The sequence below is a fragment of the Balaenoptera ricei genome, chromosome 19 (genome assembly GCF_028023285.1).
Source record: "Balaenoptera ricei isolate mBalRic1 chromosome 19, mBalRic1.hap2, whole genome shotgun sequence".
Classification (NCBI taxonomy): domain Eukaryota; kingdom Metazoa; phylum Chordata; class Mammalia; order Artiodactyla; family Balaenopteridae; genus Balaenoptera; species Balaenoptera ricei.
The window spans coordinates 51,514,976-51,530,684 of record NC_082657.1 but is presented as its reverse complement, the minus strand read 5'-3'; the positions used below and the strand labels follow the sequence as shown (position 1 = coordinate 51,530,684).

General features: G+C 49.1%; 1 long non-coding RNA gene and 1 pseudogene across 1 annotated transcript in view; one reads left to right on the top strand and one right to left on the bottom strand.

Annotated features, from left to right (window-relative positions):
• LOC132352877 (uncharacterized) overlaps window positions 1-15,709 on the top strand; it is a 45,626-nt gene continuing 29,917 nt past the window's right edge. The window contains exon 1 of the long non-coding RNA XR_009498899.1: window positions 1-169. This is a non-coding gene — a long non-coding RNA (uncharacterized LOC132352877). The remainder of the gene's footprint in view (window positions 170-15,709) is intronic.
• Window positions 10,442-13,126, bottom strand: LOC132353868 (4-hydroxybenzoate polyprenyltransferase, mitochondrial-like; annotated as a pseudogene).

Here is a 15,709-nt window from a genome sequence, read left to right as displayed (position 1 = left end):
CTCAGAGTCTGCTCCCCGGAAGCTTAAGTTGTGACTCTCGGTACCAGGAGTGGGTGGGCTCCAGAAAGCAGGCGCTAGGACGGGATTCTGGAGTCGGACCGCGCTCTGCCGGCTGTGGCCGTGAGGACCCCTTCCCCCTTGGTAAGGGCAGCACCGCCCGCGGCACAAGGTAACAATGAAATCGTTAAAACTTCCACCCCTGACGAACTGGGATGGTAGTCTGGTGGGAGAGAATTCACTAGTGGGTTTGCCATATGTCAGGAGTTGGTGAAATATGGGGGGTGGAGGGAGAAACTGTAAGGCTGGTGAAACGGCGTAGCCGTTGCTAAGCACAATTCAGGCTCCAGAAAAAGAAAAGGAAAAGCTGAGAGTGATTCATAGACGATTAAAAGCTAGGCGTGAAGGCCAGAGAGCCTCCTTGGGAGCACAGAAAGAGCTGCCCAGCCTCCGCGGTTCCCTGGTGAGAAAGCTGAGCACAGGGTCCGGGGTGTAGTCTAGAGCAGCCAGGCTCCGAAGGTTAAACGTTCAGCCTAGGCGGGTCTGCCAGGCCAGGGTCAGGGCCCTGCAGGACCCCAGGCTCCTCAGCATAGGCCCCACCTCCAGTCCTGGAGGCGTGCTGGGTCTGATAAGAGAGGAAAGAAACTGTGTCCCAAGGGAGCTGCAGGACCTCGCCAGCAAGGCCAGGTGAGCCCTGGATCAAGTGGGGTCAGAACATAGAATCAGATAAGGGAGAGATGATTGATTTGGGAGCCGTCTCCCAGGACACAGGATTTAACACCCTAGCTGGGTCCCCCAGGGGTGGTGCCCACTTGCTGCCTGGATGGCTCCTAGAAGCCAGAAACCAGCCCTGGACCCCACCAAATGAGGGCCAGATGCCAGAATGACCAGGTCAGACGGTGGAAGAAGGGATTTAAGGCTGAGAGAAGCGGGCGTGGCAGGGTGGCCGTGCTGTGTAAAGCAGGACGCCCGGTGGCTGGCTTCCACGGGAAGGCCCAGAAGATGCACCAGAGTAGGCAGGAATGTGCTGGAGGGAGGGGCCCCAGCCTGGCTGAGAAGTTCACCCCCGGTGCCCTCTTTAGGCCAGCCTGGGCGGTAGGAGACGCTGCTACGAGAAACTGCCAGGAGGATGCAGTTCCCGTGGTGGTGGCAGGGCGGGATGGGCAGCCGGGTCCTGGCCCGCAGGGTGATGGAGTTGGTTAGGAGGGCCTGGAAGCGCTGGGGCAGAATAGATGGACCGCTACCGGGGGTCCTGCTCAATCTGTGTGAGCGAAAGGAATCAAGGACGGGCGACCAGCAGGCTGAGTGGCCTCAGTAAACAACTTGGCATTCTGCGGCTCCTCAAATTTGTCTCAGGCCTCCTTTGCCTCAACCAGAGGTGGACGCTTCCTCCTCCGAGGTCTCGCAAGCCTTGCACTCCCCCCTGCTAGAAACTAATTGTGCTCCACTGGATTCACCTGGTTACTAGACTGGACTGTGGGCTTTATGAGGCAGGAGCCGTTCCTCTCCTTACGCCACGAAGCAGTGCCCTTAATCACGAACGAGGGTTCGCAAAGTGGGTCTTCAGCCCAGCTGCGGCAGCATCACGTAGGGGTGGGCTGGCTCTTTACCTGGTCGTGCGACTGGCAACGTGTTTATGTGACATAGTTGTCTTTGAAGTGGATGTCTCGGCAATCAAGAGTTTATCAGGCACTTGCTTTAAAATTTAAAAAACCCAACCAAACAGGGACTTCCCTGGCAGTCCCGTGGTTAAGACTCCGCGCTGCCAACACAGGGGGCTTGAGTTCGATCCCTGGTCGGGGAACTAAGATCCCACATGCCTCACAGCGCGGCCAAAAGATTAAAACAAAACAAAACACCTCACTGTCTGGCGCTTACACTACAATCCAGCCTGTGATGCTGAGGCATCAGAGTCAGTGGTAAGGGCACTAACAGCCGGGGTAGCAGATAAGTTAGAAGTCAGGGGGAGGGCACATTGTAACCAACGAAGTACACCTCTAAATCCTAAATGTACAAATCCTATAATAACATACAGTCTGCAGTGTTGTTCATAGCTATTGTCCCAAACTTAAAGCGTCCAGCCATGAAAGTAGGTCAGTGATCTCGGGGACTCTGGGAATCCGTTCGAAGATTTGGGTAATATTTCAACATCTGGGCAAGTGAAGTGGTGAGGTCTCTGACGTGGTGGTGTGTCCCTGGGGTGTCATCTCTGGTGCAAGAGGTATAGGCATCTCCAGCGGCGAACTTGGGCTGGGGCCCTGTCGTCTGAGATGGTGTCCTCTCCAGCGATGAGTCCGTCTCAGAGGTGAGGTGCTGTGGAGAGGCGGTCACCCCGGCAGTGGGCGACCCTCCCATGTGGCTGTCGGGTGGGGCACTGGTCATGGGCTGCTCGTAGGCCACCCTGATGTGACTCGGAGGTTTCCCTGAGGACTGAGCTGCCCATCTGCTGCTGTTCCTAGTGAACCAAACTGTGAAGGGCTCCCCGGGGTCTTCAGGGGCACATTCGGCCACGGCACAGGCAGCTGCCCTTTCATCTCCCAAGGAGCTCATCCACAGCACATGAAGATCCTGCGCACACTTATATTCCGGGCTAGAGAGGATCTTAGGGATGCTATTTCCTGGGACCGATCCGTGAGGGCAAAGGAGAAACCATGAGCTCACAGTTCCCATAAGCAGAGGGGTTTTCTGTACAGGCAATAGCGGGGCCAGCTGGTAGCAATGTTCCATGTGTAGGAATCCGGAGGCGAGTGTCATTCAGACACTGCTTCCAGAGGACCAGTTGCCTGTAAAGGGATTCCATCCCTTGCCCCAGGCTGGGTGGCATAGTGGCCTGAGCCCTTCTCAGTAGGGCTCTCCAACACTCCCTGCTTCTCCACCCGGTGGTGCAATTGCAAGCGGGAGAGGTATGTTCCAGCATTGGATCTGCATGATGGTTGGCCCGAGGGGTCTACCAGTAACCCCATCACCCCGGCCAGTGCAAAGTCATAAGAATAGTCACAGCCACGTAGAGCACTGATGCTTGATGATCTTGGGTGGGCGGGGTGGAGGTTCCTGTGGCTGAGCTATTTGTATATTGATGAACTGAACGGCTGAGTGGTGATGCTTGGGGAGAAAGCTGTGGGTTGTGGGTTACGGCGTCTAGCATGGGGGTACGGCCACGACTTGTAGCTTTCTCACCATATTCTCGTCTCCAAGTTTGGCTCAAATCTACCGAGCAGAGAGTTTCTTTCCCTCTTTCAGACACCCAAACTGTGCCAGGGATTGGTCCTCAGGCAATGAGTTCTACTTCCTGTGAATTAGTAGGAGATCTCATTTCATTTGCCAGCCCTTGCAGCCTCTATAAACAGGGAGAGCGACCGGCATGGAGGTGACCCCTGCATTGTCAGGGCTTTAGAAGAAATGATTTCACACTAACTTGCTGGGCTTCTGGCCTGGGGGACACGCACTGATGAGGGGTCACATTGGACTATCTGCCCTCGATCAGGTCACCAGCATGAAGCAAATGATGAAATGATGGAAAAACCATAGCGGAAGGGGGGAGTGGAGTCAGAGGACAGAATAAAAAGGACACTGTCTTGGAGGGTGAAAGCTTGAGGATTGCCAGAGATGACTGAAAGTGCAACTTCGGGGTTGGGGGTGGATAGTAATTGTTATGTGGGATAAGAAGGCCCAGGGGGTGAGAATTAAGCAAGATGGGGTCCTAGCTTGATCCATTTCAGGGACCGCTTGCTTGACAGCAAAGTAAGGAGAGGCTCTTTAAGGAGGCCATTCTGGGAATTCCCTGGCGGTCCAGTGGTTAGGGCTCGGTGCTTCACTGCTGGCCCGGATTCAATCCCTGGTCGGGGAACTAAGATCCGCAAAGCTGCTCGGCATGGCTCAGCATGGCCAAAAAAGAAAGAAAATACACTGTTCTCGTGCTTGGTGAAGCCAGCAAAGTGGGTTCCCGGGTCAGAGTCAATAACGTCTAGTGATGCAAAGGGCACAAGACAAATGTAGTCAGGAAAGGCCTGTTTGAGGAGGAACCCCGGGCGGGGGTCGAGCAGAGGGGTCCCGCGTGTCAGCAGCGATGAGTGTGGCAGCAGGAGCGGGCAGCGGCCGAGGAAATCAATCTGCCCGAGGGAGTGGTGGGTCTCCCGGGGAACATGTCCCCATCCTCCATGATGGGAACAGAATAGAACTGGTGAGTAGGTTGACGACTACTGAGGATGCTCCCTGGACCTGCTGTATGTCCTCAATGAGTTCTATGATATTAGGAGTTGAAGCCTTAATCGGGGAGAACCTGAGCATTGAGGTTTCCATTGTCAATGGTGAGGCGCCATCATTAGCGGCTGGCTTAAGTACCAGCCACATGGGGCTATTGCAAAGGAGACTGTGGGCCTAAAGACTCTCAGCTGAAGCGTATCTTTATGTATGTGTGTATGTATTTATTTATTTAAAATTTATTTTTATTTTTGGCTGCGTTGGGTCTTTGTTGCTGCGCGCGGGCTTTCTCTAGTTGCGGCGAGTGGGGGCTACTCTTCGTTGTGGTGCGTGGGCTTCTCATTGCGGTGGCTTCTCTTGTTGCAGAGCATGGGCTCTAGGCGCGCAGGCTTCAGTAGTTGTGGCACGCAGGCTCAGTTGTGGCACACAGGCTTAGTTGCTCCGCGGCACGTGGGATCTTCCCGGACCAGGGATTGAACCCGTGTGGCCTGCATTGGCAGGCGGATTCTTAACCACTGCGCCACCAGAGATGTCCTATGTATTTATTTATTTACTTACTATTTTTTTTTTTTAAATTTACTTATTATTTATTTTTGGCTGTGTTGGGTCCCCGTTTCTGTGCGAGGGCTTTCTCTAGTTGCGGCGAGCGGGGGCCACTCCTCATCGCGGTGCGCGGGCCTCTCACTATCGCGGCCTCTCTTGTTGCGGAGCACAGGCTCCAGACGCGCAGGCTCAGTAGTTGTGGCTCACGGGCCTAGTTGCTCCACGGCACGCGGGATCCTCCCATACCAGGGCTTGAACCCGTGTCCCCTGCATTGACAGGCAGATTCTCAACCACTGCGCCACCAGGGAAGCCCTGTCCTATGTATTTATTTTAAAATATTTGTTTATTTGGCTGTGTCGGGTCTTAGTTGAGGCATGCAGGATCTTCATTGCAGCGTGCGGGATCTTTAGTTGCAGGATGCGAATTCTTAGTTGCTGCATGTGGGATCTAGTTCCCTGACCAGGGATCGAACCCAGACCCCCTGCATTGGGAGCTCGGAGTCTTAGCCACTGGACCACCAGGGAAGTCCCTCAAGCATATCTTTAATGATAGGACATGGGCCTTCAGTGCCCTGTTTAAATCAGTATTGGGGAATGTTTACCATCTTGACCCGGAGAAAGAGTCACTGGTGTCCAATTGGCGAGTCCTACCAGAAAAGCCAAAAGCTTGGGCTTAGTCCATGGGGCATGGTGTTGTGTCAATGGATCCATGCCTGCAATAGGAAAAGAAAGAACCAGGGGGGCACCACCAGAGGTAGTTAGCTGTTTGAGATGAATGGTCCCAATAGTTACATCCAAATGGGTTTTTACACCTTTGATTGATTTATAAGTAAAGGACTTCCTTTTAGGGAATTTAGAGGAATTGCCTCAAATTACAGTGACTTGGGCCCCAAAGGACTAAATTTTTATTGTCTCAAATGGACCCCCCGAGTCGTATAAGGGTGATTGTCCTCAGGAGGTGGGACAAGCCTTATGGAGCTGCCGGTTTTCTAGGGTAGGGGCTTAGGTGGCTGCCAGGCCTGGAGTTTAGGGAAGGGGGCAGAGGGAGTATCGGGGACAGGCTCGGGGTCAGAAGGTGGCTGTGTGGCAGGAAGGTGGACGGCAGAGGGAGGCTGTAGCTGGAGAATGCAGGTTTCAGGGCCTGGAGTTTAGAGACTGGCTACCCAGAGGTCAAGTGGCCAGGACCCCTGAGTTTTTGGAACTCCCAGTAGAGGCTTGCCTAAGTATTCCCATAAGGCTTCCCTAAGTAGTCCCATAAGTATTCCCATAAGAGGCAACTTATTGTCTGAGTCGGGGGTTTGTTGAAGAGGGAGTGGGGAATCTTTTTTGTTGAGGGAAATTTGTTCAAGGGAGACCTTCCAGGGCAACTGGAGTAGAGGGCCATGAGTCTGTAACCTAAAACAGTAAAACAGCCTAGCAAAACTGGTTTATTCGAGAACAGCAAAGAATTGCAATTGGGGACATGCAACTATGGCAAACCACATGGAAGTCCAGTAAAACAAAGGAGAGGAACCTCTTTCCTAGAGAAGGGGAAGTTGGGAGGGGCTATTATAAACCAAAGTCCATTGGGGGGAAACTGGGACTTTGAAGTATACGGGCTTGTCATGGTTGAGTGGTGACAGTCTCTCATTGGCTGAGTTGCTGCCAGGCTAGGAGAAAATCTTCCTCCTCCTGGAGATGGTGCTGTCACTTCCTGTGGGAGATGCCAAGGGTCTTCCTGTCAAGGTCTGTGTTGATGGCGGAGTGGTATGTGGGGGAGAGCTCCCTCTTCTGGCCTCTTGGCTCCATTTTAGTGAGGTTTCCCCAAATTAATTTTCACAAGTCTGAAGTATCTGGGCTTCTGGGTGGGAATCTCCTCCAGGTCTAGCAGCTATGTCAGCGCCCTCCAGTGCCTTTTGGATGGTTTCAGCAGCCCCAATAAAATGTAGTCCTGCCACCCTGTAACAAGGGGGAGTGCCCCGTAAAAAGAATTCTCTGGACTCAGGGTCAAATTGGGCCTCTTCAGGGTTGGAAATGAAGGGGTCATTCGGGTCACTATGGCCATGGAAATAATAAACCCATTTGTGATATTGTGACTTACAATAAGAAACAAATATTTGCTCTTCATCGCGATTTCTAGCACAGAGCTCCTAAGACTCTTAGAATTTCTGAAGTGATGAGAGTCATAAAGGTGTCTTTTTTATGTTAATGAGGTGACTTTTGGAACTCACCTAAGGTTGGGAGCTGGTTGCTGGAGAAGCCAATCATGTGATTAGAGGGATCTGACCTCCAGGGAGGTTAAATCAATCATGCCTATGTAATGAAGCACCCATAAAACCCCAAAGGGACGGGGTTTGGAGAGCTTCTGGGCTGGTGAACACGTGGAGATTCAGGGGGAGTGATACACCTAGAGAGAGCGTGTATACTCTGTGCCCTTCCCCATACCTTGCCCTGTGCACCTCTTCCATCTGGCTGTTCCTGAGTTATATTCATTCATTCACTCATTCATTTATTTATTTATTTTTGGCTGCATTGGGTCTTCGTTGCTGCATGTGGGCTTTTCTCTAGTTGCGGCGAGCAGGGGCTACTCTTCGTTGCGGTGCGCGGGCTTCTCATTGCGGTGGCTTCTCTTGTTGTGGAGCATGGGCTCTAGGCGCATGGGCTTCAGTAGTTGTGGCGCGCAGGCTCAGTAGTTGTGGCGCACAGCCTTAGTTGCTCTGTGGCATGTGGGATCTACCTGGAGCAGGGCTCGAACCTGTATCTCCTGCATTGGCAGATGGATTCTTAACCACCGCACCACCAGGGAAGCCCGGCAGGCGGATTCTTAGCCACTCTGCCACCAGAGAAGTCCCCTGAGTTATATTCTTTTTTTAAAAAACTTATTTTATTAAAGTATAGTTGATTTACAATGATGTGTTTATTTCTACTGTATAGCCAAGTGATTCTGTTATACATATGTATATGTATATATATATATATATATGTGTATATATATATATATATATATATATATATATATATATATATATATATATATATACACACACACATTCTTGTTCATATTCTTTTTCATTATGGTTTATCACAGGATATTGAATATAGTTCCCTGTGCTATGCAGTAGGACCTTGTTTATGTATTCTCTATATAATGGTTTGCATCTGCTAATCCCAAACTCCCAGTCCATCCCTACCCCCACCCCTTGGCAACCACAAGTCTGTTCTCTGTGTCTGTGATTATGCTTCTGTTTAGTAGATAAGTTCATTTGTGTCATATTTTAGATTTCACATGTAAGTGATATCATTTGGTATTTGTCTTTCTCTTTCTGACTACTTCAGAAAGTAACCTCTAGGTCCATCTACATTGCTGCAAATGGCATTTATTTCATTCCTTTTTATGGCTGAGTAATATTCCATTGTATATATGTACCACATCTTCTTGATCCGTTCATCTGTCAATGGACATTTAGGTTGTTTCCATGTCTTGGCTATTGTAAATAGTGCTGCAATGAACATTGGAGTGCATGTATCTTTTTGAAGTATGGTTTTCTCTGGATATATGCCCAGGAGTGAGATTGCTGGATCATATGGCAACTATAGTTTTAGTTTTTTGAGGAACCTCCATACTGTTCTCCATAGTGGCTGCACCAATTTACATTCCCACCAACAGTGTAGGAGGGTTCCCTTTTCTCTACACCCTCTCCAGCATTTGTTATTTGTAGACTTTTTGATGATGGCCATTCTGACCCACGTGAGGTGGTACCTCATTGTAGTTTTGATTTGCATTTCTCTAATAATTTGTGATGTTGAGCATCTTTTCATGTGCCTGTTGGCTATATGTAAGTCTCCTTTGGAGAAATGTCTATTTAGGTCTTCTGTTCATTTTTTGTTTGGGTTGTTTGTTTTTGATATTGAGCTGTATGAACTGTATGAGCTTTTTGTATATTTTGGAAATTAAGTCCTTGTCGATCACATCATTTGTAAATATTTTCTCCCATTCTGTGGGTTGTCTTTTCATTTTGTTTACAGTTTCCTTTGCTGTATAAAAGCTTGTAAGTTTAACTAGGTCCCATTTGTTTATTTTTGCTTTTATTTCTATTGCCTTGAGAGACTGACCTAAGAAAACGTTGCTACGATTTACATCAGAAAATGTTTTGCCTATGTTCTTTTCTAGAAGTTTTATAGTATCCAGTCTTACATTTAAGTCTTTAAGCCATTTTGAGTTTATTTTTGTGTATGATGTGAGGGAGTGTTCTAACTTCACTGATTTACATGTGGCTGTCCAGCTTTCCCAACAGCACTTGCTGAAGAGACTGTCTTTTCTCCATTATGTATTCTTGCCTCCTTTGTTGCAGATTAATTGACTGTACGTGTGTGGGTTTATTTCTGGGCTCTCAACTGACTACTGTTCTGTTCCACCTGACTTATATTCTTTTTTTTTTTTTAAAAGAGAGGCTTTTTTATTTATTTATTTATTTATTTATTTATTTATTTATTTATGGCTGTGTTGGGTCTTCGTTTCTGTGCGAGGGCTTTCTCCAGTTGCGGCAAGCGGGGGCCACTCTTCATCGCAGTGCGCAGGCCTCTCACTGTCGCGGCCTCTCCTTGCGGAGCACAGGCTCCAGACGCGCAGGCTCAGTAGTTGTGGCTCACGGGCCCAGTTGCTCCGTGGCATGTGGGATCTTCCCAGACCAGGGCTCGAACCCGTGTCCCCTGCATTGGCAGGCAGGTTCTCAACCACTGCGCCACCAGGGAAGCCCCTGACTTATATTCTTATATAATAAATCCAGTGAGTAAAAATGAGTTTCCGGAGTTCTGTGAGCCACTCTAGCAAATTAATTGAACCCAAGGAGGGGGTCGTGGGAACCTCTGATTCATAGCTGGTTGGTCAGAAGCACAGGTAACAACGTGGACCTGTGACTGGAGTGTGAAATGAGTCGGGGTGCTGTCTGGTAGGACTGAACCCTTAAACTGCAGAATCTGAGGCGACCTCTGCTACCAAACTCGGGCCCAGCTGCTCACTGCTTGAAAATCAATACTCAAGAGGCACGTGTTGGGAGAAATGGAAAATGTTCCTTTTGCTAATGTTCCTAATCAGAAAGCTAGCATTCTGGGGGAGAAGGCAGACTCGTGTCCCAAATCTAACTCTGAAGATTATGCTTGGCCATAGAAGTTTGTTGTTTTGTTTTGTCTTTAACAGGTATAATAGGTAAAAATCTTTATTTACTGATTTAAATTCTCTTAAAATATAAAAAATAGGATGGTTTCCTGAATTACAGCTTTTGGCAGTAAGTAAAGGTCAACACAAAGAACAATAAGCCCAAACTTTCTGTAGCAACTTTTATTTTCCCCTAAAAAGAGAGTCCATTTTCATACAGAGACATTCATTTAGATGAGACACACGTTAGGTTTTTTTCTAAAGTGCCAAAACTCACATAATTCCTGTAACTGCCAATGAGAATTATAACGAGAAGCATGCATTAACTTAAAAATACTCCAGGTGATGGCAAATCCTGAAGAGTTCCTGGTTTCTGTGACAGGGGAAGAATTCGACTAGTACATACTTGAACTAAAATCCAGGCAAAAATGCTCTAAAACTTCATCTACTGGTTTGTAATTCATTAACATATTGTAAGACTGTTATTCAGATCCAGTTATGTGGTAACAAGACCTGAGAGTGTTTTGTAAAAGTTTGTTTTAAAAATCCCTAGATAAACTTAATTTGCTAATTTTCCATTCTATTATCTGTATTTTTCTTTTTTTCATCTGTCTCCTTTTCTTTCCACTAATTCCCAAGGACAATCCCTAAAAAAATTTTTAGTCCTATTGTTCTGTTGGAGGTGAATTTATCCCGACAATCCTCAGGTCTGTGGATGTCCAGAGTGTAAATCTGGTGAGCCAGATGGGCTCCTGCTGCAGCAGCCGGAGCAGCGTAGTAGGGCACAGTCTGACCGTCGTTCACGCCCACCAGGCTGAGCGCCCCCAGCATTGCTGCACTGAAGCCACCGAGCCACTGCTTGGTATCTTCACGGAACAGCACTGCCGTGGACTTCAGCACGATCAGAGCATCATCTGTCTCGTCCTGACGAGCACAGATAGTATCGTATACGAGTCCACACGATTCCAGAAAAATAAAGAGGGAGGCAAACAGATGGATCACAGGAACCCTTGGTAGCAGACCATCCAAGTAATACTCCCCAATTAAAAGTCAACCCCAAGGCTAATTGAGGCCAGTATGTAATTCTCTTCATTAGCAGGTAGGTGATGACGAGAAGTAGGGTTGCTGCTCCAAGAGCTGCAGTAATTCAGACACAGAAGAACACCTAGTGCCAAGTTCAGCTGGCCCCGGAGAAAAAGGATTGCAAAGTTGAAATGTCTCCAGCAGCTCTTGGGTGACTTGCTGCTCTTGTAACCTTTTTATCATCGTCCTGGTCCCACATGTCATTCATAGTACAGCCTGCTCCACGCAGCAGAACAGCTCCAGTGCCAAAGAGGGATAACATGGACCAATCCGTAAAACAACCTGGTTGAGATGCCAAACCAGTGCGCCAAGTACATGGCAGATCCCGCAGCCAGGCTCCGAAGGGCTTGTCCAACCGCATGAGGCACAGGTAGGGCTGCAGAGGGTGGGGCGCCAAATTCACGATCCCCGCCGCCGACAGGCCCAGCCGACGCCCGCCCGGCCCCAGCCCCGCCGAGGGCCGCCAGTCTCCCGTGTGGAGCTCGCGGGCCGCGTGCGCCAAGGCCAGGGAGCGCCGTGTGAGCCCCATAGCCACGCCTGCGTCCTGGCCCGCGAGCCCCACGCCTCCTGCGCCCAGCATCGGCCATGGAAGTTTTTAAAGGGAAAAGGGGAAGTGGTCTCAGTTACTCATTGAAATAGGGGATCAGACTTGTCACCATCTCCCACTGCATGCAGGCTTGTCGACCTTTCTTTAGACGCTATCGTGTTCACAGTTTGTTTGAGAGATTACTGAAGGGGCAGCTAGGGAGATCTGGTCATCTGTTAATTACTTATTCTTCCTTTCTACTTCTTTGATCTATGGAAAGAACCAACAGGTTAGGCATGGTATTGTGTGATCAAAAGGTAGGAAAGGGGCTTCCCTGGTGGCGCAGTGGTTGAGAGTCTGCCTGCTAGTGCCGGGGACGCAGGTTCGGGCCCTGGTCTGGGAGGATCCCACATGCCGCGGAGCAACTGGGCCCGTGAGCCACAACTACTGAGCCTGCGCGTCTGGAGCTTGTGCTCCGCAAAGAGAGAGACCACGATAGTGAGAGGCCCGCACACAGCGATGAAGAGTGGCCCCCGCTTGCTGCAACTAGAGAAAGCCCTAGCATAGAAACGAAGACCCAACATAGCAATCAATCAATCAATCAATCAATCTTTAAAAAAAAAAAAAAAGTTAGGAAAGATGGTGGCACAGTGGTTAAGAATCCTCCTGCCAATGCAGAGGACACGGGTTCCAGCCCTGGTCCGGGAAGATCCCACATGCCGCAGAGCAACTAAGCCCGTGCACCACAACTACTGAGCCCACGAGCCACAGCTACTGAGCCCGTGTGCCTAGAGTCCATGCTCTGCAACAATAGAAGCCACCTCAATGAGAAGCCCGTGCACCGCAACGAAGAGTAGCCCCCGTTCACCACAACTAGATAAAGCCCACGTGTAGCAATGAAGATGCAACACAGCCAAAAATAAATAAATAAAATAAATAAATTTATTTAAAAAAAAAAAGTTAGGAAATGTGTGCTTGGGCCGGAGATGAGTAGAGCATGGGGGTGCCTGGCTTAAGGTTAGTTAGACTATAGCTTCGCTAAAGTGACAAGACAAAAGGGGCCTCCTGCGGAGAGCTGTTTACTGCCAAGAGCTCTTTCCTGCCAAAAGCTGCTTACATCTCCAGGTAGATGGCCTCAGAATTGAGTTGTTTGGTGTGGGGGAAATCTCCTCACACATACAATGAAAATTGGGTTCAAACTCAGGGACAGCCAGGGGCCTGCAACCAGAGACCCTGGGACCTGGATCCACCCACCAGCAATCCAGCGCTAGCCCCAGGACCCCCTGGGCCTCAGCCCCACCCACCAGTGGGCCGACACCAGCTCTGGGACCCCTGGACCCTGCAGCCAGAGATCCCAGGACCTGACTCTGCATGCTGGTGGGCTGGCACTGGCCCCAGGACTTGGTTTCACCCACAGGTGGGTGGGCACCAGCCCCAGGATCACTGCAGCTCTGCCGCTGGCCTTGCCAGGACCCAGCTAACACACCAGCCCCAGGGCTCCTTGGGCCCCAGCTGTGCCCACCAGCAAGCCAAACCAGCTCTGAGACACCTTGCACCCCTCAGCCAGCCACTCCAGTTTCCAGCCCCACTCACCAGTGGGCCAAGTCCAGCTTTGGGACATCCCGGAACCTGCAGCCAGCCATGTCGGGAACTGACCCTAACCGCCAGCAGGCTGACAATAGACCTGGGAGCCCCAGCCCCACAGCTACTCACCCTAGAACCCCATTCTGCCCACCAGTGGGCCAGCAGTAGCCCTGGGACCCCCTCCCCCAGGCTTCCACTGCCAGCTGCCTGTGACCCAGCCCCAGGAACCATGGCTGGCAGCCTCCGCACAATGAGGACCTGGCAACCAAGTGGACCAGGGGCCAGCTGCACCTACCAGACCACCCACATAGTCAACCCACCACAACAGAAGGACCCACGCAGCCCTCATGGACATGGGGGCACCCCTAGAGCACATAACTCTGGTGCCCAGAGGGGAGTGTGCTGCTGGGAGGCTTAGGACATCTCCTACAAAAGGCTACATCTCCAAGGTCAGGAAATATTACCAATGTACCAGATACACAGAAATAAAAACAGCAATATTAGGCAAAATGATGTGACAAGAGGAACATGTTCCAAACAAAGGAACAGGATAAAACCCCAGAAGAAGAACTAAGTAAAGTGGAGCTAGGCAATCTACCCAATAAAGAGTTCAAGGTAGGGCTTCCCTGGTGGCGCAGTGGTTAAGAATCTGCCTGCCAATGCAGGGGACACGGGTTCGAGCCCTGGTCCAGGAAGATCCCACATGCCGCGGAGCAACTAAGCCCATGTGCCCCAACTACTGAGCCTGCGCTCTAGAGCCCACGAGCGACAACCACTGAGCCCACGTGCCACAACTACTGAAGCCCGCGTGCCTAGAGCCCGTGCTCCACAACAAGAGAAGCCACCGCAATGAAAAGCCTGTGCATCGCAACGAAGAGTAGCCCCCGCTCGATGCAACTAGAGAAAGCCCGCGTGCAGCAATGAAGACCCAATGCAGCCAAAAAAAAAAAAGTTCAAGGTAAGGATCGTAAAGATGATCAAAGAACTCGAGAGATGAATGGATGAAAACAGTGAAAAGTTTAACAAAGAATTAAACAAAGAGCCTTTATAAAGAAGAACCAAACAGAGCTAAAGAATATAATAACTGAAATAAAAAATACACTAGAAGGAATCAAAAGTAGATTAGATGACAGAGGAACAGATCAGTGAGCTGGAAGACAGTAATGGAAATCACTGAAGCTGAACAGAAGAAAGGAAAAATAAAAAGAAGTGAGGACAGTTTAAGAGAATTTGGGACAACATCAAGCATGCTAAAATTCACATGACTGAGATCCCAGAAAGAGGAGAGAGAGAAAGGGACCGAGAATGTGTTTGAAGATAGAGTAACTGAAAACTTCCCTAACCTGGGAAAGGAAACAGACATTCAGGTCCAAGAACCACAGAGAGTCCCAAACAGAATCAACCCAAAGAGAATCACATCAAGACACACTGTAATTAAAATGGCAAAAATTAAAGACAGAAAATCTTAAAAGCAACAAGGGAAAAGCAACAAGTTATGTACAAGGGAGCTCCCAGAAGGCCATCAGCTGACTTTCCAGCTGATTGGAGGCAAGAAAAAGGTGAAGTACCGGCTGCTCTGTACAGGCATATCTGAGTTACATGCTTCTTCAGGGGTGCATGTTCAGAAAATGGTGGTGTTAGCATGATCCAAGGGTAGAGATTTTGGCCCTGACATCAAAAAGTCATCCATTGGACACTTGTGCAGGCCCAGCAGGAGGGTCCATGGTGCCAGTCAGTTTGAACTTGGCAAGACTAACTCCATGTTCCTGAAAAACAAACTAAGTAACCGTTACTATAGTGACCTTGTGTCACAGGTGTTATCTGTTGGGGGTGGTTAAAGGAGTCTTACCATAAGCTATGTGTCTAAGCTATGTGAAGCTTGGAGGGTATACAATTTGCTGGAACAATTAAGACAAGCTTGACTGGTGAGGGCAGGTTACGGGATGTTACTAAGCAAGTTAGAGTTTAAGGGATCTAACTCTTGACTGCCCTCGGTTTCAACCTCACTGTGGTAGACATTTTCATAAGAAATGCTGGTGGACTGGATACTTATTAATAACTAAATGGGATTCTAGTAATGTGCCAGTATCTTTTGACTTTTAAGATTGTTTTGTTATAAAGGATTCATGTTTGAAGGCCAAGGGGTGGACTGTGTGAAAGGAAAAGCAAAATGGAGTTGCCATCGCTAAGAGAGCCTGGAGGCCATTAAGGAAGTGTGACTTATACACATCTCAGCCTGGATGGAATCTGACCTTTTGACCACTTACTGTCCTAATGGAGTCATTCAGAACATCTGCCAGAAACTCAAGATACTTATCAGACCCTTACCCTAAAATAACTCATGATAGCCTATCTACTTATTGGACCCGACCCTAAAATAATTTGTGATTCCTTAAGGACAAATGTTTTCCAACTTGTGTCAGAGTTGATCACAATTCTTGCCAGGCAACTTTTAACCTTGTGGCTTTTTGCCTCTATAAGCCATGACTCTTCCTGGAAACACTCTTTTGGTTTTACTTGAATCTGTGTCTCCTGAATTGCAATTCTTACAACGCCCAGTAAACTCATTTCTTATTTGCAGCCTCCTGCACTATTTCTTGGTTGACAACTGTGAAACTGTGATTTATAATAAGAAATAAATA